The sequence below is a fragment of the Cricetulus griseus genome, chromosome 8, assembly GCF_003668045.3.
Source record: "Cricetulus griseus strain 17A/GY chromosome 8, alternate assembly CriGri-PICRH-1.0, whole genome shotgun sequence".
In the NCBI taxonomy this organism is placed as follows: domain Eukaryota; kingdom Metazoa; phylum Chordata; class Mammalia; order Rodentia; family Cricetidae; genus Cricetulus; species Cricetulus griseus.
The window spans coordinates 18,512,667-18,537,274 of NC_048601.1; the positions used below are offsets into that span (position 1 = coordinate 18,512,667).

Sequence of the window (24,608 nt, forward strand, 5' to 3'; positions counted from 1 at the left end):
CTTCAGACATGCTTTGTTTGTCTGAAGATCAGAGGATGGAGAAGAAGTTGGGAGGCTCTGTCTGCATACTGACGGCTGACTTCAATTCCTCTGTGTGTGCTTTGGGCAAGTCCATGCCCTCCTCCCAGGGCCTCACCTGTAAGCACAGACATGATGCTCTGCTGCAGGGCCCTCGGGAAGATCCGTGGGAGCCTCTCGGTCCAGGGTCTAACTAGGCTTTGACACATAGTGTGCACTCAGTAAACGAGAGCTCTGCTCTACTCCCCAGTTGCCCCATCTCTGACTCAACATCCCCTTGTCTTGTTCTGAGAACTGTGAAATCAGTGCAGCTCCAGAAGGCCTGCTGTGCATTGGCCCTCTTTGCTTCTCAGTAGGTACACACCTCAGCAGGTAGTCTCTGCTCCTGGGATGTGGCTGGCTACTTCACCTCTCTGTGCCCCATCACAACATAGGAGGCTTGGAAGCACTTCCTTGGCCGGAAGACAGCAGGGGAGGTGTACTCGTTCTGTTTTCTTGGAAGATAATTTTTCAATTTTAGCTGGGGACTTTGCCACCTGGAGTGTGTTGCTATATGCCAGCCTTTCCGTTTGGTATGGTCAGGGTTAGCTACCAGCAGGCAAAGGGCATGTGAGCAGAAGGAGCAGGTCGGTGTTTTGAAGGCATCAGTTTTTTTTTTGTCGAAAAGGGTTCCCTTTTACTTGGAAAGAATGTGGACGAATTTTTAGAGGTCAGTGAGGTCACCTTGTCCTGTTCTGTGCAGGCTTGTTTCATTGGTTATTGGAGGTTTTTGGCAGACTCCTGCATTGATGTGAGATTTGTCAAGACCTCCTCCAACTCCTAATTTTCAGGTCATATATTTCTCAGCAATGTTGTGGAGTACATACAGACTTGGAGCTGTGACATTATTCTGATAGATCAACCCCTCTGCCATTAATATGCACCATTCTTTTTATTTTTTTCCCGAGACAGGGTTTCTCTGTATTGTTTTGGAGCCTGTCCTGTAGACCAGGCTGGCTTCGAACTCACAGAAATCCACCTGCCTCTGCCTTCTGAGTGCTGGGATTAAAGGCGTGTGTCACCAACGCCCGGCCTTAATAAACACCATTCTTGACCTCTGACAAAGTCAGGCATCCTTACAGTGACAAAGGCTGTGTCTCTATTTACATTGTCCTGGTTGCTTGGCATGCTGATGCTATGGCTGGACTTCAAGCAGCCACTTTGTGCTCCAAAATGTAAGCCATGGGTTGACAGGGCAGAACAGCATGTTCAAAGGACTCAGGGCTCTGATAATTTTGGAGCTGCTACACTGTCCCTGGACTGGTCACCTCCAGCAAACTTGGAGTTTCTTTAAAGGAACTGACAGCTACTTCCCTGCTCTGGTAGGACAAACAGTGAGGGCCAAGGCATGTGCCAGCATGTGCCAGGTGTGCTGCGGCTGAGCTGTGGTCAGAGCATGGTGTTAGCTGTGGCCACTGAACATCTCATGCATGTATTTGCCTGTTTGTTTCAGTCACAGGCCTCATGCATATGGGTATTTGCTTATACATTTTATTGGTGTATCTCGTGTGTATGGATATTTGCTTTGCATTTCATTCATGCACTATTGTCAATCTGCATGGGAGATACTAAGCTCTGACTAATTTTGTCCCTGCTGAAGACCGTAATGATTAGGAGGAGGGGTTCTAGTGAGATCTCCCTATGCCCAGGGGACTATCGGTGTCTGTGCCGGTGTATGGGAAGGATACAGGTGCAAGGCTCAGGACTGAAGGTCCTTAGAGAGCAGTGGGCCCAGCGTGGTCGTTGCCTGTATGTTCAGGAGCTTGGGAGTGTGTCCAGTAGTGTTGGGTGGGTAGTCCTACGTTTCCTGGAGTTCTTTATTCTTTTAGTAAGGGTAGAAATAATGTATCTGGCACTGGAGTCCAATGTGGAGATGATGTCAGAATGGTGGACAGGAGACAAAGTACTACTGGGCACAGTGGATAGTTCCCTGTGTAGCACAGAGAAGGAAGGCATGGCCTGGGAAGGAGCAAGCAGAGGAATAGGAAACAAAGAGGGAGCTAGGAGGCAGAGGGGAGGGGAGAGCTGGAGGGGGAGGACATAGGGCCGGGTTCTCAGTGAGGGCTGACCTCAGCTGTGCTAAACCAGGGTGCATATGGGAAGGGACAAGAGAGAAGGTTCTCAAATAGGCAGAGGAAGGGCTGGAGAGTGGAACAGAGGGTACCTGTGCTGTAAGGGAGAGTTGCTTGGCTCCCTAGAAGGTTTCTGGCTCATGCACTGGCTCTGCAGCCCCCACACCATGCAGAATGGATGGGGCTAGTCCCATTGACAACTAATGTCCCACCATCCTGTCCTGGTGCATTTACCTCTGTGTGTCTTTGTTTTCCCTAACCAGGTAGTGGGGGCAGAGTAGGGAGATGGGAGAGCGGTTGTGATATCACAGAGTCTCAGCTCCCAGTAAGGCTTTGGACAGTCCCTGCCAACCTCTGGCATCCTAGCATCCTACTGTCACTCAGCTTCGAGTTCCCAGGAGACAGGCTGAGTGCCCATGCACAATTCACCCTGAACCACTGGGAGAATCTATCACCAGGGGGTGGGATCAGACTGTGGGGGGATATGGGACTCCTGGGGATGAAGGGATCACCTTTTTTGAAACAGGGTGTCTTAGTTTCATTTCCACTCCTGTGGTAAATACCCTAACAAAAAGCAATTTCGGGGAGATGGGTTTATTGCCACCTTGCAGTTTCAGGTTAGAGTCCATCGTTGTGGGGAAGGTGGGGAAGTGAAGGCAGGAGCTTCAAACAGCTAGTCACATGGCATCCATGGTCAAGAGCAGAAAGAAATGAATTTGTACATGTTCACTTGCTGGCTTCCTTGTGCTCAGCTCGATTTCTCCACTCTTCCATAGCTCAGGACTCATTGACTAGGGAATGGTGCTGCCCACAGTTGGCTGCTTCTTTCCACATCAAACTAATTCCCAATAGGTCAATCAATCCAGACAATCCCTTCTCAGGTGACTCCAGGTTGTGTCAGGTTGGCAAGAAATGACAACCATCGAATGGGGTCTTGTTAGATCCTAGTCTGACCTGAAACTCACAATCTTCCTCTCTCTGCCTCCGGATGCCTGCCTCAGAGATGTGTCTCACCATTTCCCCATCAACCTCTGATGCTGACTCACAAGCAAGCGTCTGAGTATGAAAGAGGTGAGTGTTCCCCAGACCCTTAGAGGAAGACAATCCAAAACAACCGGATTTCCTGCCCACCTAGAGGCACCAGGGCTCAGAGAGCTCCCATCCCTAGAGGGGCTATCCTAAACTTCCATGACCTGCAAGCTAGCATTGCTATTGCAGAGGGCTTTGAAGACGATGCCATAGCAGAGGTCAGGGCCACAGGAAGGGACAGGGCCTTCTCAGAGCCTTAGCTATTGGTGGATGCACCCAGGGTGACTATGGACTGCCCTAGGTGGGGACTCTGCCAAGAGCTCATGGGCTGAGGTAGCCTGGTAGAGCCAGAGCCCTTCCCACTGTGTGCAGTCCTCACTGCCTGTTGGGTGGGGAATCTTAGTAGTAGTTCTTTTTCACTAGGCTTCTTGGAGATCACATGGGCACTTGGGGGCTTGTTGGTACAGAGATGGCTAATGTATCCCAGGGTCCCAGCTCTTTAGGGTTGGGAAAACAATTCAGGCAGATGGTTACCAATGACCCCGATTTACAAGGACAACGATGTTTCTTGTAAGACAGGCTTTTGAGGCCTGGACCAGGAAGGACTTATATCATCCTGCTTCAAGACACTGCTGATCTCAGGGTTTCACCTTGACTCAGAGTCCTGGGAGCCATGTCTAGGGACAGTCGGGCATCACCCAGGGGTGGTGGGAATCATGTAGTATGGGCATGTCCTCTCACGGAACTCACATTTCCGACAGTTTCTACTGAAATGCTAAAGCTTTTTCACTGATCCCTGGGAGCCGTGGCTTCAGGCACTTTCCTGGGTCATAGTGTTGATGGAGGAACAAAGCTGGATTCAGGGTCTGAGGAGGTCACAGGCCATCTCAGAAAAGCGAGAGCAGATGCCTGGGTGGTGATGTCATGTTCTAGGTCATTCCTGAGGACTGAATGTACAATGTCACCAGCTGTGAGGCTTGGGGACTACTGTCTTTCTGCTGTCTTTCTACTGTCTTTCCCTATCCCCAGAAAATGGGCCTCAAAGAGCTCAGAAGAGATAGGCCAAAGGAGGAGCCCAGATAGGGCCGCTGTCCTGGAGAGCCAGGTATGGTTCTGACAAAGCCAAGGAGCTAGGAATACAGGGTTCTCAGTTATTACAGCACTGAAGGGGCAGCTGGAAGGACCACAAGGATCCCTGGCTCTCTCTCTCTCTCTCTCTCTCTCTCTCTCTCTCTCTCTCTCTCTGCCTCTCTGCCTCTCTGTCTGTCTCTGTCTCTCTGCCTCTCTGTCTCTCTGTCTGTCTCTGTCTCTGTCTCTGTCTCTCTGTCTCTGTCTCTCTGTCTGTCTCTGTCTCTCCTGTCTCTCTCTCTCTCTCTCTCTCTCTCTCTCTCTCTCTCTCTCTCTCTCTCTGCTGTGTGTGTGTGTGTGTGTGTGTGTGTGTGTGTGTGTGTGTGTGTCTGTGTAGGTCAGAGGACAACTTTAGGTGTTGATATTCACTTTTCTGAGACAAGGGCTCTGCTCCACAGTTGCTGGCCCCTTGAACTTCCAGCAATCCTCCTGCCTCTGCCTCCTATTTGTCAGTGTGATCATGCCGAGGTTAAGGGCCCCATGTGCTGCTCTCTGTGTCTTTTTACATCCTGGGTTCTGAACCCAGGTCACCAGGCTTTCACAGCAGGCCCTTTAGCTACTGAGCCACTGCCTGCTTCCTTGGGAACTGAAGCCAAGCCCTGGGTGGCAGGAGGAGCCAGAGGTCACACTGAGGCTTTATGGACTTCTGAAGGTCTCCGCTATTGATAAGCAGGTCTGACTGAGGTCTAGAGAAGGAAGCGAAGCTGAGGACCCCTGTGTGCCCCTCATTTGTTGCTCAGTCCCCTGGTGGGAATGTTGAGGGTGAGCCTGCCAGGGCAGTGTGTCTTGGCCTGTTTCCTGCAGCTCATTTTGGTTTCTTGCTGATTCCTTCAGCTTGGTGGTCTCCTGTGAGAGCTAAGAACATGATGTCTGTCCTGGGTACACTGCAGTTGGGTCTGTAGGAGGCAGCGGCCCTGAGTCAAGACAGTCACCCTGCTGTGCATGACAAAGGAACCAGCTGTGTTCACAGAACAGGCTGCAGTGAACCTCATCCTTGTTCCTGGCTGCCTGAGCTTGTGGCTTGGAATCCTGTGGTTGTGAGTACCACAGTGAAGCATGTGCTTGAGACTCTGGGGGCTGGGGGTACGGACACACGCCAGTTTGTCAGCTTTGTCGCTGTCAGTTACTGCACTGAACACACGTGGATGGATGTGGGCCACTGTTTGGATCAAACTCAGGGTTGGTGGCTAACTATAGAGTCCTTGGATGGTGGTGGAGGTGGACCATGAATTAAGATCTTGGCAGTAAGAATTCCTAGTCTTTTTGTCCTGAGTGATGTTTAAGTACAGGATAGGACTTTTTTTTTTCTTTTCTTTTGCTTTTGGCCTCATTTACAGCATCAGCATGAATCATATTCAGGAGTCCATCCTCTACCCTGTCCTTAGCTATGTGCTCCCATCAGGTTCTACATGCAAAACACACATGGACGAGTACATGTACACACACACACACACACACACACACACACACACACACACACACACACACACACACAACATACACGCACACACTCACGCTCCTCAGTTTCTGTTCATTATCACCTTCTGCTAAGTGGTTCTGACTTTTTTTCCTTTTAAAAATTTCAGCCTGATCTTTGAAGTAGGGACTTCCCATACACATGACAAGAGTCAGTGAATAAACACACACAACAGCAGCACTAATCATTGGGTGTGAACACCAGTTGTCACCCAGCACTGTGATCCTTGACAAACCAGATGACCTCCAGTCCTCAGCTTCCTGCTTTGTAAATTGGAGGTGATGCTAGGCCAATTCTGTCTCCTTTGGGTAGCTCAAATGGGTTGGTGAATTTGCAAGAACTTTGTATACTGAAATGTTCAAGGGATTGTTGAACCCTGAGCTCAAAGGCCTTCCTCAGTGAAGAACAGTGGAACATGGGTGGTGTCTCAACTTCCTGTCGCTGTGACAAAATGCCAGAGAGAAGTAAACTTAAAGGAGGAAAGCTTAATTTAGCTTATGGTTTTGGAGGTTTCCATGCACAGGTGTTGAGGGGCAGGCTGCAGTCAGGGCTCCAGCAGGGGGTACCCATATGACCTCAGCCATCACAGTGGGTATGAGGTCATCAAGTCCAGATGGCAATATCTGTCTTGGTTCTTATGTCACCTTCCCCAATTCCTTTGACTTTAGGAAGGCAGGCTTAAGGAGACCTGGGTCCTGGCCCCAGTCTTGTGTCTAAATTTTTCTGTGATGCCAACCTGCAGTCTTCCTGTGTATTGAACTGCAAGGATGACTCTCTTACTGTGTCAGGTGAGTTGTCTTTTTCAAGTCATCTTAGACCATTTCTGCATCCCAGATGGAGGTATCCAGCAGCAGTCATGGCTGTCACAAACACCACATTGGGTGCGACTCTAAGTATTTCATAAGTAAATCTCTCTAAGGGTCACAGTCACCCCCATGAGATGCAACTCAGATCCAATTCCTGCCACAGATGCAGAAAGGGCCACAGAGGTTTACACAGAGGTCACACAGTAAGCTAAGGGTGGTCAGGCAGTTTTAGCAGGTGACATGTTCTTGTGTGCCCACACACAACATCCCTGTTTACACCTTTTGTGTCTGGGACAATGCCGGTTGATACCTATTGTCTTACTATTGTAATTATTAGTAATGTTCTGTTCACTTAAAAAATGTCCTGGGTGGATGGGTGGATGCTCAGTGCAGGCTCATCACCACTGTGTCAGGTCATCTGTCTGCAATGTTCTTTACTCCCCAAGCCTCTATATCTTCCTGTTCCATCCTGTCCACTTCAGTGGGTTTCTCCAGCTGTGTGTTGTCCTGAAATCCATGGTCATCAAGCCCTTTAGTGAAATCCAAGTTGCAACCTAGCAATTCTAGTTATGGTTGAAACTGGAACTGACTTGTGGATTCTGAGCACCGAACAGGGTACAGGATGTGTGGGCATCAGTTGGTGTCGAAGGAATAATGGAATTATTGGGTAGATCCATGGTGAAGTCTCCAGAAAGCTATCAAACTTCTTGAGACTCTTCGATATTTCTCTGTCCTCTCCCTCAGACTCCCAGGAAAGTGGAACTGGACATTGTAGAGGGGCAGGAAGTCACCTTGTACATGGCTTCTGTGACCCGTGCCTGTGTTGAGCACAATGGGAGTTCCTGCATACATAGCTTTATGCAGCAAGGACTTCCTGGGACAGCCTCACCCAGGCCAGCTCTGGGGACTCCTGCCTCCCCCTTGGGTGTTCTCTGCCCTTCCCACAACGTCCTCCTCCTCCTCCTCTCAGTTTTATCCTCAAATGAGAAATTCAGACCCATGCCCACCACACATCAAAGTAGACAGCCCTTTTAAACTGATCTTGACACTCCCCCTGGGAACAGGGCATTTTCCATTCCACAGATGGGAACATCATAAGAATGAACACTGTTTCCTGAGTGAACCAGAGCACAGAGGAACCCTGGCTGGAGCCAGGCATCTGACAGACCTTGAAGATGGATGTACAGTCATCCCCCTGCCTCAGTTCCTGAACCCTCTCTATCTGGCCTTTGTTATATTCCTTAAGCTGTATCCACAGCAAAATCTGGGGAAGCCTAGGATCCTGAAGGATTATCACCAGGGCACTCACAGGGAAAACACAAAGGGTTCCCTTTCTGTCTCCCACTTCCCTCCCCTTCCTTCCTTTCCCTTCTGTATCCCAAGGTTAGAGATGTACTGTGCTCACGGAACCTAAGACAGCTCAGGATATTCATCCAAGGAAAGCAGACCGTCCTACCTTTAGCTGACTGACTGGCCGGGGTCCGGAATCCTGAGCCCTCCAGTTTCAGGCACAGGACAGCAGATCCCCAGGCCAGGGGTCTCCTGCACTGTCTCAGTGAGTGAGGCTGGGACACAGCTTCTGTTCCATATGCAGGGTAGATTCAGAATCAAGTCTGAGTGACATTGAAGTGCTGGCCTCTCAGGTTTGAGGCCTCAGGCTTAGAGGAGATTATTCCCACACATTACCTTGTTGGATCTTGACTCTGGGAACTCGGAGACCCTTTGTCAAGTCCCTCAGACCAGAGTGAGGTTTCAGGTGACCCATTTAGGGTGAACTTAGATCTGTAAAGTGATGAGCATTGGCTACAGGAAGACCCAAGAGCTCTTGCTGTTGGTTCATCAAAGGAGCGGGAGTGAGACAGATCCCACAGCCCTGTTCTCCAACTCTGGGAAGAGACAGGCACCTCTTGGTTCATGGGCATGGCTACTCATGGAATTGCACCGTGTGAGGTCCATACAGCTGTGAAATCATCAAGTTGCCCATCTTTCCTTCTATCTCTCGTTTCAATTAGCCAGCATGGCTCCATACTACCCATTATTTCCTGCTAAACATAGGTGCCCTTCTTCTGGCTTTTACTGGAAATTCCTAAGCAGAGACTAGGCAACGTGGGATGGATGTATAATGGGTGGAAGGAGTCTAAGATGGGCTGTGCAATCTAGGGAAAGACTGGAAGACAGTTGGGGCTGGCTGCTAAATTTGACAGACCAAACCAACAACAAAAAGGTGAAAATGGAAGACCACAGATCCCTTCAAACTGAGGCTGGTAAGTAGTGGTCTTTCTTCCAGAGGTGGGTGGTGACATCAGGCTTCCTTTGTTTGAGTCATAAGGTGGGCCTAGGCTTCCCATGGTCTTCTAGAAGTTGCTCTCCCCTTCTCCCATTGTGATGGGTGTATAGCTGCCCAACCACAGCTCTCCAAGCTCAAAGATCTGGAGATGGAGAGAGTGGGTGTACACTGTGATCTGAATCTTAAATGTCCAGCAGAGGCTCACACTTTGACTACTCGGTCCCCAAATCACTGTCTCCTTCCTGGTATGCTTTGATGTGAACAGCATCTGCCACTCACTCCTTCAGTCACAGCTGGTTTTCTCTGCTGTGCCTCCCCAACTCATGATGGACTGGAACTCTTAGAAAAATATCTTCCCTCCTGACTTAGTTCGGGTTTCTATTGCTGTGAAGAGACGCCATGATGACAGCGACTCTTCTAAAGGAAAACATTTAATAGGGGCTGGCTTACAGTTCAGAGGTTTAGCCCATTGTCACCATGGTGGTGCGCAGCTAGACATGGTTCTAGAAAGGTAACTGAGAGCTCTACATCTGGATTGGCAGGTAATTGAAGAGAGTGTCACTGGGCCTGGCTTGGGCCTCTGAAACCTCAAAGCCCATCCCCCAAGTGACGCTTGTTTTCCCACAAGACCACACCTCCGAATAGTGTCACTCCCTATGATCCTATGGGGGCCATTTTCATTCAAACCACATCTCCCTAAATTGCTTCTCTCAGTTTTTTTCTCATATTTGGATGTGGAAGTAACATATACAAAATATACTCCATGTACTCAGTGTCTAGGCACTTCATAACCTTTCTCCCTAAGGGCTGGAACACATATGGCCCTGAAATCCAGTTTGAACTGTCCAGGCAAAGGTAGGAGAGGAGTGGCTCTCAGATTCAAGGCCATTTTAGAGTTGTCTCTAAAATGCAGAAATACAGAGAGACCTGGGTGTGAGGCTCTATCTCCATGTGGTAGTTTGAAATGGCCCCCAAAGGGAGTGTCACTATTAGGAGGTGTGGCCTTGTTGAAATAGGTGTAGAGGAAGTTCGTCACTGTGGACGTGGGCCTTGAGATTTCATATGTGCTCAAACCATGCCCAGTGTTGCAGACCACTTCCTATTGTCTGCAGGTCAAGATATAAGACACTGGGCTACTTCTCCAGCACCATGTCTGCCTGCATGCCACCATGCTCCCCACCACGACGACAATGGACTAAACCTCTGAACTGTAAGCAAGCCACCTCAATCAATTGTTTTCCTTTATAAGAATTGCCTTGGTCATGGTATCTCTTCACAGCAATAGAAACCCTAATTAAGACCACGTGATCCTGGAGTTAATGACTGTGCAGTGGAACTGACTACCCACCCCGGACTGCTGCACGGGAGACAATTCTTTATTTTTCAAGCTATTGCCTCTTTTTTTTTTTTTTTTCTTACTGGATTGCGTCTCTGGGAGTCAGTCTTCTCTGGTTAATGTCTCTCTCAAAAAAGAAGAAATGAAATTCTACTGGAGCTCTGCCTCTAGATGTGAGGGTCTAGACCTCCGTTAGAAACAATGACGGCAATGGTGTGAGCTCAGGGGTGAGGTTCAAAGCTGTGTCTAGTTGCTATGTTCCCTGTGTCTCAAGTCTCGTGTGCTCCCAGGCCTGCTTCTTTACAGTGTTTGATGAGGTGTCACTTTTCCTGTTGCTGTGACAAACCATCTGACAAAAGCAACTTAGACTTGGTGGCAGAAGTATGAGGTGGCTGGCCACGCTGTATCCACAATCGAGACAGACAGACGGACAGACAGACAGACGGACACACCCACACCCACACCCACAGAGAGAGAGAGAGAGAGAAAGAGAGAGAGAGAGAGAGAGGAGAGAGAGAGAGAGAGAGAGGAGAGAGAGAGAGAGAGAGAGAGAGGGAGAGGCTCGTGTTCAGCTGGCTTCCTCCTCCTCTCTCCTTTCATCTTTATTCAGCCCATTATGGTGCTGCCCATATTCTGGTGGACCCTCCCTCACCAGTTAAGCCTGCCTGGAAACCCCCTCAAAGACACACTCGGATGTGCGTCTCCCAGGGGATTCTAAACCCAGTCATGCTACAATGGAAATTAATCCTCCTTCACCACTGAGGTGGGGGGGGGGGTCATGCCTTCATCCCGACATTCTGAACTCACCGCTGTCTGATCTCCACCACCCCATGATTCCCAAAGTCACTTCTAATGGCCAAGGACGTGGCTTTTCAGTCTTGTCTGATGCAAGTGAAACACTGCCGCCTCTTCCTTCCCCGCCCGTTGCTTTCGTGTGTGCTGGGGGCAGATGAAACCCAGAGCTTCACGAGCGCTGGACTTGCTGTTGAAGCCACTGAGCCAGAAACCCAACCACACCTTCCTTCTGAGACACCCTCCCTGGTGATCACTGATAGGGCCTGTGGTGGCCCCACAGGGCCATGCATTTGAATGCCTAGTCACTAGGGAGTGGCACTATTTGAGAAAAATTAGAAGGATTGGGAGGTGCGGCCTTCTTGAAGTAGGTGTGACCGTGTTGGAGGAAATATGTCTCTGGGGGTGGACGGTGAGGTTTCAAAAGCTGATGCCGGGCCCAGGGTCTGCCTGCTGCCTGGCATGTTTACATCAGATGAACAGGTCTCAGCTACTGCTACAGCGCCTGTTGACATGCCGCCATGCTACCTGCCATGATGATAACAGACTAAGCCTCTGGAACGGCAAGCAAGCCTCCAGTTACATGCTTCTTTTTCTGAGTTGCCTTGGTCATGGTGTCTCTGCACAGCAATAGAGCAGTGACTAAGAGGTGGCCTCACAGGTTTCATGATCCCGTTTCTTCCGAGTCTTCTCGTGTGTCTCCCATGAGCCTTAATTACCATGGTCTTGAAGATGGTCTGAATACTCAGGCCTTAGAAGCTTAATCCTCAGCACAGTAGAGAAGGAGGGCCAGACGGGAGCCCATTGATGGCATTCCCACAGGCTAACTGTCTCTTGCGGGTTTGTTAGCAGACAAGACTGCACTTCGTCTTGATCACTGCCCCTCATCTTCTCTTACCCTTCTGTTGGGGGCTTGAGAGGACATAGCACAGAGGTCCCCTCCAGAAGCCATTGCCATATTCTTGAACTTTCTACCTTTCAGAACCATGGCTAAATGCATTTTTGCTCAGGGAAATTTAGGGACAGCTAGCAGAGTCTGCTGAGATCCAGGCTCACCCAGGGCCACAAAACATTCAAAATAGAGGCATTTGTTTTCCCTGCCACCCCTCTATCCCGTAGGTGTCCTCTCAGAAGGGACCCTTTACCGACCTGTCCAGTGTTCATCCCTCACCCTCGCAGGCCCAGCGCCCCCTTTCCATGCTCCTCAGTGGGCGTCTTGTGAATCCACCCATTCTGTTCCGTTCACTGCCCTGCCCCAGGCCTCTCCTCACTTTGCGCCGGGAAGTTATTTATATATCTGCTTCTCTTGAGATTAGATAATTAGACTATTAATTCACCAAATGTCCAAGGTCCCCATATGTGTACACATGTGCGAGGTGGTACAGATCGAAAAGAATTAATGAGGTGGTCTCTGAGCTCCAAACACTCAGAGCTGGGCCAGCAGGCAGAGTAGCGTCACATTTAGCAGAGTGCGTGAAGTTCAAGGCCAGGATGTACTCGCAGGGGCGCTGAACAGGGAACTTTGGTGATGGTTTATAGGAGAATAGGCTGGACAAGAGTGCATACCAGCTTCAAGGCTCTGACCTGGATTTCATAAGCAATGGAGATCTGTTTCCTCTGGTCCAGGGGTGGGAATTATAGTCACCACTTTGGAGGTTAAGTTAAATAAACTCAAGTGGCTATCAGAGTCCAGGGGTAGGGAATGAGCACTCATTTAAATGAGTTCTGAAAATACAGTTATCTGAAGAGACCATTAGGCATATGTTAATTGGTGTCCTGTGGCTCTGCTACACATTGCGGAGAGCCCACCATGAGCTGTCCAGCCCAGCCTAGTGCAACCGTATCAGCCCCTAGCAACTGTCCCAGGCTGGCCACTGCATGTGTTGACCCCACGAGGGACGTGGGGGAAACTTAGGATGAGAAGCCAAACCTTGACCCCCACCTAGAGAAACTGCTGCACAGCGCCCAAATGTGTACACTCTGAGCTTCGACCACATTCCAGAAAGTTCAGGGGCCTTGCCTTAGACTGAGCAGTCTTAACAAATCCAGCCTAATGATAGTGAAGATAGAACCTATACCTCCCCTCTTCCCCATTCAAAGATTTGCCTACCTGTCAGGGGAGACACTGATCAAGCAGCTGGTTTTGCGAGGGAGAGACCCACCCATTGCACTTGAGGTGTGCTGACCCCTGCGATTTCCCTAAATGAGGGAAACTTGACTGCATAATTTGTGGTAGTGGGAACTGTTTTCACACTCTATCCTTAAAAGAGAGAGAGAGAGAGAGAGAGAGAGAGAGAGAGAGAGAGAGAGAGAGAGAGATGTGCCTATACTATAATTTCCCTGATTGTCTCCACCGGAAGGAGCTAGATCTCCTTGGAGGAAAAGCCACTTTACTTCATCCAGGCTGGGCAGGGTTCAGGCCCCATACCTGCAGGAGCTGCTTGCTTTTTTCCTGGGGTGAAGGTTGGGGTGTGTGTGCCCCTGGACCCCAGGAGAGGGAAGGGGCTGAGGGAAGTCCTCACTTCACGGGATTACCAAAGAAAGGGACTCCTTTTGGGGTGGCTTGGAAGCCCACTGACCTCGTGGCAGGATGGGGGTGGGTAAGCAGAAGCCCATGTGTCGTGGGCTCCTTCTGCTTTGTATTGGCTGACAAGTGAGTGGGTGTTACCCTTTTTGTGCCTCAGTTTCTTTATTTGTACCTGACGAAGTTGCTGTTCTGGGAGTGTGTTCTTTAGAGAGCTTTTTCAGTAGACTCCAATATATAAAACTAAGTCAAGTGGGCTTTTCTGGAGGAAGAGGGGTGGTGAACACCCCAAGTTAAGCTCCTTTCATCACTGTCTCCTCTTCCCCTCCCACTTGCTCCAAAGCTGGAACCACAACACAACCTCAGCTCTAGGATTCTGAGATCATGCCTTTTAATTCTTTAATGAGTATTATCACTGCACAGTTGTCCAAGGTTAAAATGACCCTGGGCACAGCATGTACTCAAGGGGACCTATGAGGTCGCCTGCAAAGCCTTTCAGGTTACAGATGGTCCAGCTGCTGCTTGTGTCTCTGGGCCCCAGCCACACCCACCTCACCCATTTTCATTGTGCTAAAATCCACACAATATTAAATTTACCACAGTAACTATTTTAACACATACAATCCAATGGCATTAAATACATTCACAGTGTTGTATAGCTCTCACCCTCTTACATTTCTAGAACTTTCTCGTCACTCAAGATGGAAACCCTATACCTCGAAGCACGCCCTCCTCTGCCCCTCCCATAGTCTTTGCAGTCCTCTACTCTGCTTCCTGTCTGTGATTTCCTTAGTTTGACTAGTTCCTATCCGCAGCGTTCTACATCCTATGGTCAGTTGCATCTTGCTTTCAGGACACTGCTGGAAAGCCATGCCCTGCCCAGCTTCTGGACAGCCATTCCCTGTGCTCAGCCCTCAGTTCGGACCCCAGCAACAATGGGCTGAGGATGGGTGCTGGCTCATTTTCTTTTCCCAAATGCAGCTTCTGGATTGGACCCACACTGTTGCCACAGCTTTCTGGACCCTGTCCTCAGCCGAGGGCACTGAATGGATTGGCTCTTGGGGACTCGAACTCTCAGTCCATGTAACCACACTGTGGCAGCTGTTGGGCCCCATTCCAATTGTTTCTGCACCATTTCCTCAAGTGCAGAGTTTGTACTGAAGCATTGGGGGCAGGTGCTCCCTTGCTGTCTACCCAGCCCCTGCGGCCAAGGATTAACACCTCATCAAAGTTTACCAGACCCAGAATTCCCTGTTTCAGCACAGCAAGAAGGGGCCCCAGTTTCTACATTCTGTGCCCTATGGGGAGGAGGAAGGGCTGCCCCACAGGCTTTTGTTATGTGTGTGTTATTCCCTGCCTAAGTGTACTTATAGCCTGGCTGTGAATTAGATGGGTACCCACTCCCTTCTGGGTGATGGGAATTGGACAAAGTGTCCCAACGATACACAAACTCATCTTTCTTCCCAGACAGGGGGATTTGTACAATTCCTTCCTCATTTGCTTTCCAAAGAGTGCCTGTCTTATGTCTGGAATAAAGCACCACAGCTTAGTGGTGAGCCTCAAGACCATTCCTTCCTAGAAGTGTGTGTGTGTGTGTGTGTGTGTGTGTGTGTGTGTGTGTGTGTGTGCACGCGCGAGTGCGCGCGTGACTTTGCAGGCACGTGAAAATGTTACTACTGTTTGGGTTCTGAGGGATTCCACAGAACCAAAGGTTGGAAGGCTCCCTGACCTGAGGTTAAGGGCCACTGACACTCTTCTCCTTTTAGAGGCAACAGACAAGCCTGCCCGTTCCAAAGAGAAGGGCCGAGTCTCAAGGACAAAGACAGACCTGGCAGGTTGAGGGATGCTGCCAGAGGCAGGGATGCTGCTGAGGCAGGGTTACCTCTGCAGCCAGGGATCTCAGGAGTCCAGCTTCCTGCTATCTCCCCAACACACATATGTGTGAGACTGTGTGCCTGTGTGTGCAAATGTAAGAGCAGTCTTGTGTCTAAATTTCATTTTGAGTGTTCACTTTGGGACTCAGATGAGAATCTTCTGTGTCTAAGTCAAGAAGGTAATGTGATTCACTGAGGCAAGCGTGGACACTGCTAAGGCTCCTGGTAAACAAACCACGGGCATTCCATCTCACGTCATTGGAAACATATTTCATAGGGACTTGATAATGCCTAAGAAGAGCATTGACACACGGGGAAGGGCCTAGGCCTGGCCCAGGATGATGTGGTAGACTTTGGGGAGCCCCTTTTGAGGGCCTTACCCTGCCTGGGGAGTGGAGGGGGGATAACTAGGGGCAGGTGGGATGTTGGGGGGAGGGAGAGGGAGAAGGGATTGACATCTGAAGCAAGCTTGGTCCTAATTTGAACTAATAAAATAAAATAAAATAAAAATAAAAAAAGAAGAACATTCGAATCACCTTACAGGTGAGCCAAGAACACAGGTACTTGTCTTTTTAAAAGATATCCGACTTTTCTCGGCAGTCACCCCGTCACCCTAACTCTGCCCCAAAACAAAAGACATGGCTTCAAAACACCCTGGCTGTTGCCTAAATCAGTACCCTGATCATGTGTAACCCACCATCCTTGCATCGTCACTGCCCACTGTTCCTAAGGTTTATGAAGTTACCTGCATGTCCCAGGTGAGGAAAAAGCTGCCTTTTATCTTTTAGTTTACTAACTTGTAGGAGGTACTTATTGCTCAATGCTGGGCTTCAAATATAACTTCTGAACTCCCCTGAAATATTTCACACACACACACACGTAATATATGCTGGGAAGTAAGAGATCTGGCCTGTCCACTGGTGGAGAGTTTCTATTCTCCTCCCTCCATGGGAAGGACGTATTCCTGACTCCCCGTCCTCCAACAATGTAGCTTACGAATCATTTATATGAAGATGTACATGAATATCAAACACACAAGCAAAGTGAGAGTAACCCAGAAAGTCAATTTCTTTTTGTAAAAAGAGCCTGCTATGACCCAAACTAGGCTAGTAAGCGTACACATGGCCAAGATGCTCTATACATAGGAATGGCCCCCATAGACATATGTGTTTGAATGCTTGGTACATAGGGAAAGGCACTATCAGGAAGTGGGGTCTTGTTGGAGTAGGTGTGGCTTTGTTGAAGGAACTGTGTGGTTCCTGGCTGGCTTTGAGGTCTCAGGTGTTCAAGCTAGGCCTGGTATGGCCTTTATTTCTGCTGCCTGTGGATCAAGATCTTCTCCAGCACCATGTCTGCCTGCATGCTGCTATGCTTCCTGCCATGATGAGAATGGACTAAACCTCTGAATTGTAAGCTACCCACAATTACATGTTTTCCTTCATAACAGCTGCTGTGGTCATGGTGTCTCTTCCCAGCAATAAAGCCCACACTAAGACACTAACGCAGGTGATCTGTGTCATATCCCATTGGTAGCTTGAAGGGGAAAGGTGTGACAGAGCTCAGGAATGTCTAGAGGTTGGCCACACAGGCATGTTACAAGATGAGAGATATTTAGGTAATACTGACGCTTGGTAGGCTACCTGCCTTTGACAGAAAAGAAATCATTTATGATCACAGCCCTACAAAATCAGTGTTTGTTTAGTTGAGGCTTAACAAGGTTATCTTGAAACTTGTGTTTTATAAGTGAAATCCAGTGATGCCATGGGACATAGATGTGACAAAGGGACATATTTACATACATTCCACTACTCCCTGCTGTTCCAATAGCTGCACGTGTGACCAGAATTCCAAGAGTCCATCTAAGGTAAGGTGTTTCGCATACAACAGAGTAAAGGTCGGGTAGTTCTGAGACTCTGCGCTGGAACCAGAAACTGCTTCCAATGTACATGGCAAGGCCAGCATCCCAAGAAGCAAGTTACCAGGCCCCGTCTCCCTTATGAACTGCTTCCTGGAAGAGCCAGCAACTTATACCACAAATGGAGCTGGCACCGACAGTGGCTGAGAAGACAGTGCCTGACAGATCCATAGCTCACCTCAGCCCTTCCTTCCTCCCCAGGAGCTGAGTGCTGCCACCACCTGTGTCTGTAGAAGGATGTGAACTACAGTTGGATTGGTTTCAAGCATCGTTGCTATTCTTTTGGTAAGAACAAAACACACCCAAGACCTCTGAACCGTGGGACTTGGGTGATTCCATGAACTTAAATGCTTCAATGTTTGCCTTTTAAATGGACATTGCGTAATAGAAAGATTGGTGGCAAAAGCTATTCTGGTCACTTAAAATCAATCTTTCTTTACTCAATGTCATTTAGTATTAGGAAACAGTAAGATGATGAGCCAAGAGAGAGCAGGGAAGAAAGCAAAAGCTTTCTAATTCTGTGCTTTTATTGGTTTCTCCTGCACCAGGGAGTGGACATCTGTGTTTCCATGCTGCACTGGCTCCCCCAAATCATATAGCTGATTCTGATGGGTAGAAGAACTCTTTCCAAAACATATCTTCAATGATGACTGGCATTCTCCTGAAATGTCCGTGCTATGAGCATTTAGTGGATACCTACTCTTTGAGCCAAGCTTTGTGCTACTTGATAGAGCTAAAAGAATCAATCGTCCAACCCCATTTCTAAGTGATGCTGAGGGACACAAGTTCAAAGCCAGGGAAGGGAACAGTGGTTTTCAATTGCAGGGAGACTGATGCTCACCCATCAGAGGCAGCTCTGAGAAAGAAGCCTCACTGCAATAATTCAAGAACACTCAGAGAAATAGAGACCTTTCCATGCCAAATGGGCTCCACAGTCTTGTTGTGGAATATTAGTTTAGGATGTGTTACATTCGTTTATGCTGTGGAATATTTGTTCAATGATGCAAAGATGTGTTGCATTTTTTGTTGCATCCGTTTAACTCTGTAAAGCTGTGTTACTTTGCCTGTCTAAAACACCTGATTGATCTAATAAAGAGCTAAGTGGCCAATAGCTTGGCAGGAGAAAGGATAGGTGGGGCTGGAAGGAGGAGAGAATAAATGGGAGGAGAAACTTAGGGGAAAGAGAAGAGGGAGGAGAAAGAAAAGGAGAAGGATAGGAGGATGCCAAGGCCAGCCACACAGCCAGCCATAGTGTAAGAAGGAAAGAAAAATATGAAAATATTTTATAATATCTGGGTAAAAAGCCCATAGACAAAATGTAGTTAAAGAGAAACTGGATAATTTAAGTTAGAAAATCTGGCCAGAAACAAGCCAAGCTAAATCCAGGAATGCATAGGTAAAAATAAAGTCTCTGTGTATTTATATATAAAAAGCAACTACACAGTTTGACATAATTTTCATTTTGCAAGCCTCAGACATACCGGACAATTTCTTCCCTCCCCCCTCCCCCCTCCCATTTGCTTTCCTTCTCTTTAAACATCCTTGAGCCTGCTCTCTTAGTGAATGGCTTAAACTGATTGTTTCCACTGAAAATGACATAACATAGGAAAGAGAACCAACAGTGAAATGGAACCACCAGGTACTGGCTCTTTTAAATTTTTTTAAATTAGAGAAACAAATATCTTGTGTGTATTAAAAATTGATTAACAGAGACCTTTTCAAACATGAAGTCCATGTTGACAAAGGAAGAAAGAAGCCCGATGTTGGGATAGGGTTGAGAACCCTGGGCGGTTATCCGATGGCCTTGCCAAGAAGGGAGCCTGCCCACTGCTTCAGAAAATAGAGAAAAACCTCTATTGCCAGAGAGGTTTGCCTCACATTTCCAGAACCCTCTGTAACACTCCCAGTTCCTGGAGATCATAGCCTTCAAGAGAGGTCATGGAAAAGGTAGGATGAGGCTGTTGGAAGGCACCCCACAGCTGTGCTTGCAGAGCAGGCAGTGTCTTAGTTATTGTTCTATTGCTGTGGAGAGACACCATGACCAAGGCCTGCCTCTCTGTGCCCCAGCTGTGGCTGTGTGTGTGTGTGTGTGTGTGTGTGTGTCCGTCCTGTGGTTTCCACTCTGCTGTTTGCTCATCTCTTCCTGGGAGTGAAGTTAAATATCAGTGACTAGGGCTTAGAGGGAAGCAGCTGTGTCTTCATGAATTCCTTAGGGCTAGGAAGTTCAAGTTTCATGGTAGACACACAATGAATACACTCTGTGGGGGAGGGACTGTGTTGCCATGTAGGTCCTCTGTGAAAGCTAAATAGCTATTAATGGCTAGTTATAATAGTATGTTTTTTAATATGCAATCAGGAACATGCCTGTAAGGCTCTGGTACTGTGGTTTTCTAGTTTGTGTGTGAGGACTCCATCTTCAAAGAAAATCCTACCTGGGAGCTGATATATGGCATAATTTAAACTCTGAACTGTTTGTGCTGTGTCTAGGGCTTGCCTCCCCCACCCACAGGTACAGAAAGGAAAACACGCATGCACCCCCTGCCCAGTTGATTTACTTAACCAAACACGCAGAATATAATAATACTACTACATTCTAGGAACTGGGAGGCAGCAAAGAACAGGACAAAAGGGCCTCTGCTTTCTCCTCTACAGCAGACAGCAAAGGTAAGTTTAGAATGTGGCAATTGCTGTGAATGGGCCACACTGGGGTGTTGGGGTCTTAGCTGTGAACTGCCCTATTTCAAATGGGAGACCAAGCAAGGCCTCGAGGAACTGGCTGACACAGGAGCCAAGATCAGAATGACACTTGATGATGTCCTGATCCTGGCTAATGACAGCAGACCCATAGACTGAAAGTGACTTTTCCTAGGCACTCAGACCATGCTTAACTCTGGGTTTCTAGGCCCCCATACCCAGGGTTCCTTCACTTCACAAACATTAACTAAATAACTACCACTTGTGAAGAGGTCTCTGTGACAGGTGACATCCAAGGGCCACAAGCCACCTAACCATGTCTTGCTGTTGGGTGCTGTCTGTGTATCAGTGCCGAGCTGAAACCCTCCCACTTCCTTTCCCTGGCCCAGGGCAGGACTTGGTTCTGAAATTCCTGTTCCACAAAAGGCCGAATTCTGCAGGGAATTGGGGAACAAACTTCTTCACTTCCTATTTTCTGGAGAGCAAACTGTAGGGCGCCCTACAGCTCAAAGCAAAATGGCAGATGAAATCACCCATGTTCTCCTGGGGGTATGCTTTCTGTGGAAGGAAGGCTCCCCGGGTGTTTGAAGACCACCAAAGCCAGTTTCTTTTCTGTGTTCCTGAAGACATTTACATAGAAACTGTGGGAAGCCTGTCTGTAGTTTCCACATTTCCAACTGAGAGTTCAGAGACAGGCTCCAGGCAGACAGACACTCCTCTGGTGCTGAGTGTAAAGGCTCCCTTTCCTACCAGACAGACAGACACCCCTCTGGTGCTGAGTGTAAGGGCTCCCTTTCCTACCAGACAGACAGACACCCCTCTGGTGCTGAGTGTAAGGGCTCCCTTTCCTACCAGACAGACAGACACCCCTCTGGTGCTGAGTGTAAGGGCCCCCTTTCCTGGCACAGAGCAAGTAGCTGCAGACCACCCGGGCACTCCCATCCCCTTGCCTAAAGCCCCATCCCAGGCATCCCCTGCATTGTTCTTCCAACCATCATAGCAGACAAGTAGGACCAGAATTATTGGCCCTACTGTGCACTGTAAGCACTGTGCACTCACAATCTTTCTTAGAAACAGTGCCATGACACAGTCATGGCAGCTAAATTCCCTACTAAGTTCTGCTGTAAACTCATGGTGCCAAACTCCACCATCTGTTTTCATTATGATTCATAAATTAAACACAGACCATCTAATCTGGCTCCATGCTACCCTTATTCTCTCCCCACCCCTCGACCACCACCAGATGCCCTGGAGTACACTTAGGAATTGTTCTAGAAGCTGCCTCTTTTTCTGATGCCCCTTCTAACCTCCTATCCCTGTCACTTGCCCCGGCCTCTGGTCACTTCTTCCTGTGCACTCTGAGGTCTAGATCAAGTTAAGGCGCCAACCAGTCCTCCTCTCCCCTACTTTCCAGCCTGTTCACCCATGTGAGCACTGTAGGATACACAGGAAAACCCATACATCCCAGAATCTTCTCTATTCGCCTTAGCATTGGACAGTCAGCTGCAGACAGAGGGAGGGATCAGCACGTGCACACAGGTGACAGGCCTGCAGAACTCAGTTTCCACTAATGCACAGCAGGGCCCTGGGGCCTGGTGGATAGCCCAGCCTGGGAAGTCAGACAGCCTGGGAACAATCCCCCACTGTCCTAGACTCAGCAGCTGCCAGCAGTTAGCAGACCCTGCTTTTCATGGGGTCCTGCAGCCTTGCCTCCTCTAACAAACAAGAGGCAGCCCCCCCCCGCCCCGCTCCGCCCGCCCCGCTATTTGGGGCGAACAAAGAGGGGGACATTTTCCAGAGGGACAGTTATGTACGGGGCATGCTTTGTGGTCTAGGCTCTCAGAGGCCCAGCAAGAAGTTAACAGTAATCCTGGGCAGAAAGGCAAGGCGGACATTTAGAGTAGTACCGACCGCCCCCCACCCCCTTCCGTTGTGCATAGTGCGACACCCACACGAGCACCCAACCCAGGTCCAGTGGGATCCTGTCTTATCCTCACTCAAGGGCACCTTCCCTGCTCACCGAGCCCCTCTGGGGTCCTGCTGGAGACCGGCAGCTGAGCTGGGGCGCCCTGCCAGGACATCCCCTTTGGTGTCAGTCCCACCAGCAGTCTCCCGCCACCGCCACCTGCACTTACCGGGCCACCACCGGCTGGGGATCAGGAGTCTGGATCCTTGACTGTGGCTGTCCTGGCCACAGCTGTCCGCCCCACCCCGTGCTCCCTGCCTCTCCGGCAGCCTGCCGGGCGGGCGCCCCTCTCAAGCAGACTGGCCGGCGGGGACGCGCCCACAGGCCCGGGGCGGGCAAGGACCCGGCTGCTCTTTGTTTGGAACTGGCTCCCCCCTCCCCCCCCCAACTCAGAGCACATGCAGCTCTGGGTCCTGGCAGTTGTGCTGAAGTGGCCCCGCGAAACTTGTGGGGAGGGGGTGGGGAGGAGGAGGAGAGGCGGCTGGCCCTCCGTCCTTGTCCCACCCACTCACTGTATAATCCCGGTCTCAGACTCAGATTGGTCCTCATGAATTGGGAGAAATACAGGAAGAAGTAAACCCTTGAGGGGTTCCAATGGGGGTGTAGAGACAAGCCTCCCACTTCTATCCCTCACTCCTGAGACACAAGAGCCATCGCTCAAAGTCATGTGAACCACCGTTTTCACCCTCTCTGGAACCAAAGAAAAGCCAGATCCCTTCCTAGACTGGAACACAATGGAAGAGCAGACAGCAAAGGCCCCTTCTTTGCCAGTGGGTGAAGTTGCTGCGCCCAGCTGCCCAGCAGTGGGCAAGCTCCCTGTGTGATTTATCAAACAACCCGCGCTTAGCCAACCTTGACTAAGTTAGCAAGGCTTGCTGCTTCTTAGGTATTTTCCTTTTTGCTGTGTCAAAACACCTGGCAGGAGCAACTTAAGGAAGGGTTTGTTCTGGCTCACAGTGTGAGGGTGCAGCGGGTCACAGACTGAACCACACAGTGGCAAGAGCAGAGTTAGCTGGTCACATTGTGTCTGCCGTCAGGAAAACAACGGAGAGCTCAATTCGCTTGCTTTTTCTTTGTCATCCAGTCCAGATTCCAGTGTGGGACGGTGCCACATACATCCCCTCAGTGAAACCTCTCTGAAACATCCTCCTAGACACAACCAAAGGTGTGTTTCCTAGCTGATTCTAAAGCCAGTGAAGTTGACAGCTCAGTCCCAGGAGGCAGGGAAAGCTGAGCGTTCCTGGATCCTGAGGCACCAGCACCCCAAGTACCCAGCTGGCTGCCAAGAATGGGCTATCACAGGGGACATGAATTGGGGACTGCAGTTTGGACATGTCTTTCTCCTTCAGAACTCATCCTGAGATTTGGTGCCGAGGGTTGAAGGGTGTGGGATCCTTGAGAGTGTTTGGGTGCTGAGGGCCAGGGAGGGATTAATGCTGCTCTCATAGCACAGGGTTCATTTTCTGGGAAGTCAGCTTTGTGGTCCCCACTGGCTACCCCAGAGAGCAGGTTATACTTATGTCATTTTATTTGTGTGTACGTCCATGTGTGTGGATGTGTTCATGTGTTTACAAGTGTGTGTGTGTGTGTGTGTGTGTGTGTGTGTGTGTGTTCCAGACATTATTATATAGCATAATTTCTCCTTTGTTTCCTGAAAGCAATAATTGCCTTCTTTCACTTTCTACCAAGTTGTAACAGCGCGAGGCCCTTGCTGGACATGACTGTCCCTTTTGGGGCTTTTTGACCTGCAGAACATGAGCCAAATAGATTTCAAGTCTTTATATTCTTCAGCCTCAGGTGTTTTGTTGGAGCAATGGAAGACAGACTTAGATAGCAGGATGGAGGGGCTTAGGGAAGGTGATGGTGATAATATCTGTGAGAGATGAACTGGGTGTGGGAGTGGTGAAAGGAAAAGATGCAACCAGAGAGGTGCTGCTGCAGGAAGAGGAGCCTGTGAGGGAGGCACCTGGGGGTGTGAGGGAGGGGCCTGGGGGTGTGAGGGAGGCACCTGGGGGTGTGAGGGAGGCACCTGGGGGTGTGAGGGAGGCACCTGGGGGTGTGAGGGAGGCACCTGGGGGTGTGAGGGAGGGACCTGGGGTGTGAGGGAGGGACCTGGGGGGTGTGAGGGAGGGACCTGGGGTGTGAGGGAGGGACTTGGGGTGTGAGGGAGGGACCTGGGGGTGTGAGGGAGGCACCTGGGGGTGTGAGGGAGGCACCTGGGGGTGTGAGGGAGGCACCTGGGGGTGTGAGGGAGGGACTTGGGGTGTGAGGGAGGGACTTGGGGTGTGAGGGAGGGACCTGGATGGGGCATTGATATGCTGGAAACTTTGGAAGTCTGGAGAAGAGACCAGAGTGGGCAGAGCTGAGTTCATTGGGGGAGCCAACAGGGCTCAGATTTCTCAGGGGAAGATGCCCATTTGTGTGTTGGATTCTGGAAGTCGTAGGAGAGGGGCGGAAGCAATAGATGGACTGATGAGAGAAGGTGGGATAGGGGAATGCAGAAAGGAAGAGCAGACAGAGCTGAAGACAGAACCCAGGTTGAAGGAGGAGATGGAGCCCACGAAGGAAATGGACACCATCAACAGAGACCATGGAGGAAGGCTGGGCTGCTGGATTACAGAAGGTGAAGAGAGAGGGTCAAAGGCAGCTCA

At 49.6% G+C, this 24,608-nt stretch overlaps 1 non-coding gene across 1 annotated transcript; it reads left to right on the top strand.

Moving 5' to 3' along the window:
• The first annotated feature begins 13,086 nt into the window (after positions 1-13,086).
• LOC113836943 lies at positions 13,087-13,247 on the top strand. Its single transcript, XR_003487469.1, has one exon. It is a non-coding gene; the product is annotated as a U1 spliceosomal RNA (small nuclear RNA).
• Positions 13,248-24,608: the final 11,361 nt, after the last annotated feature.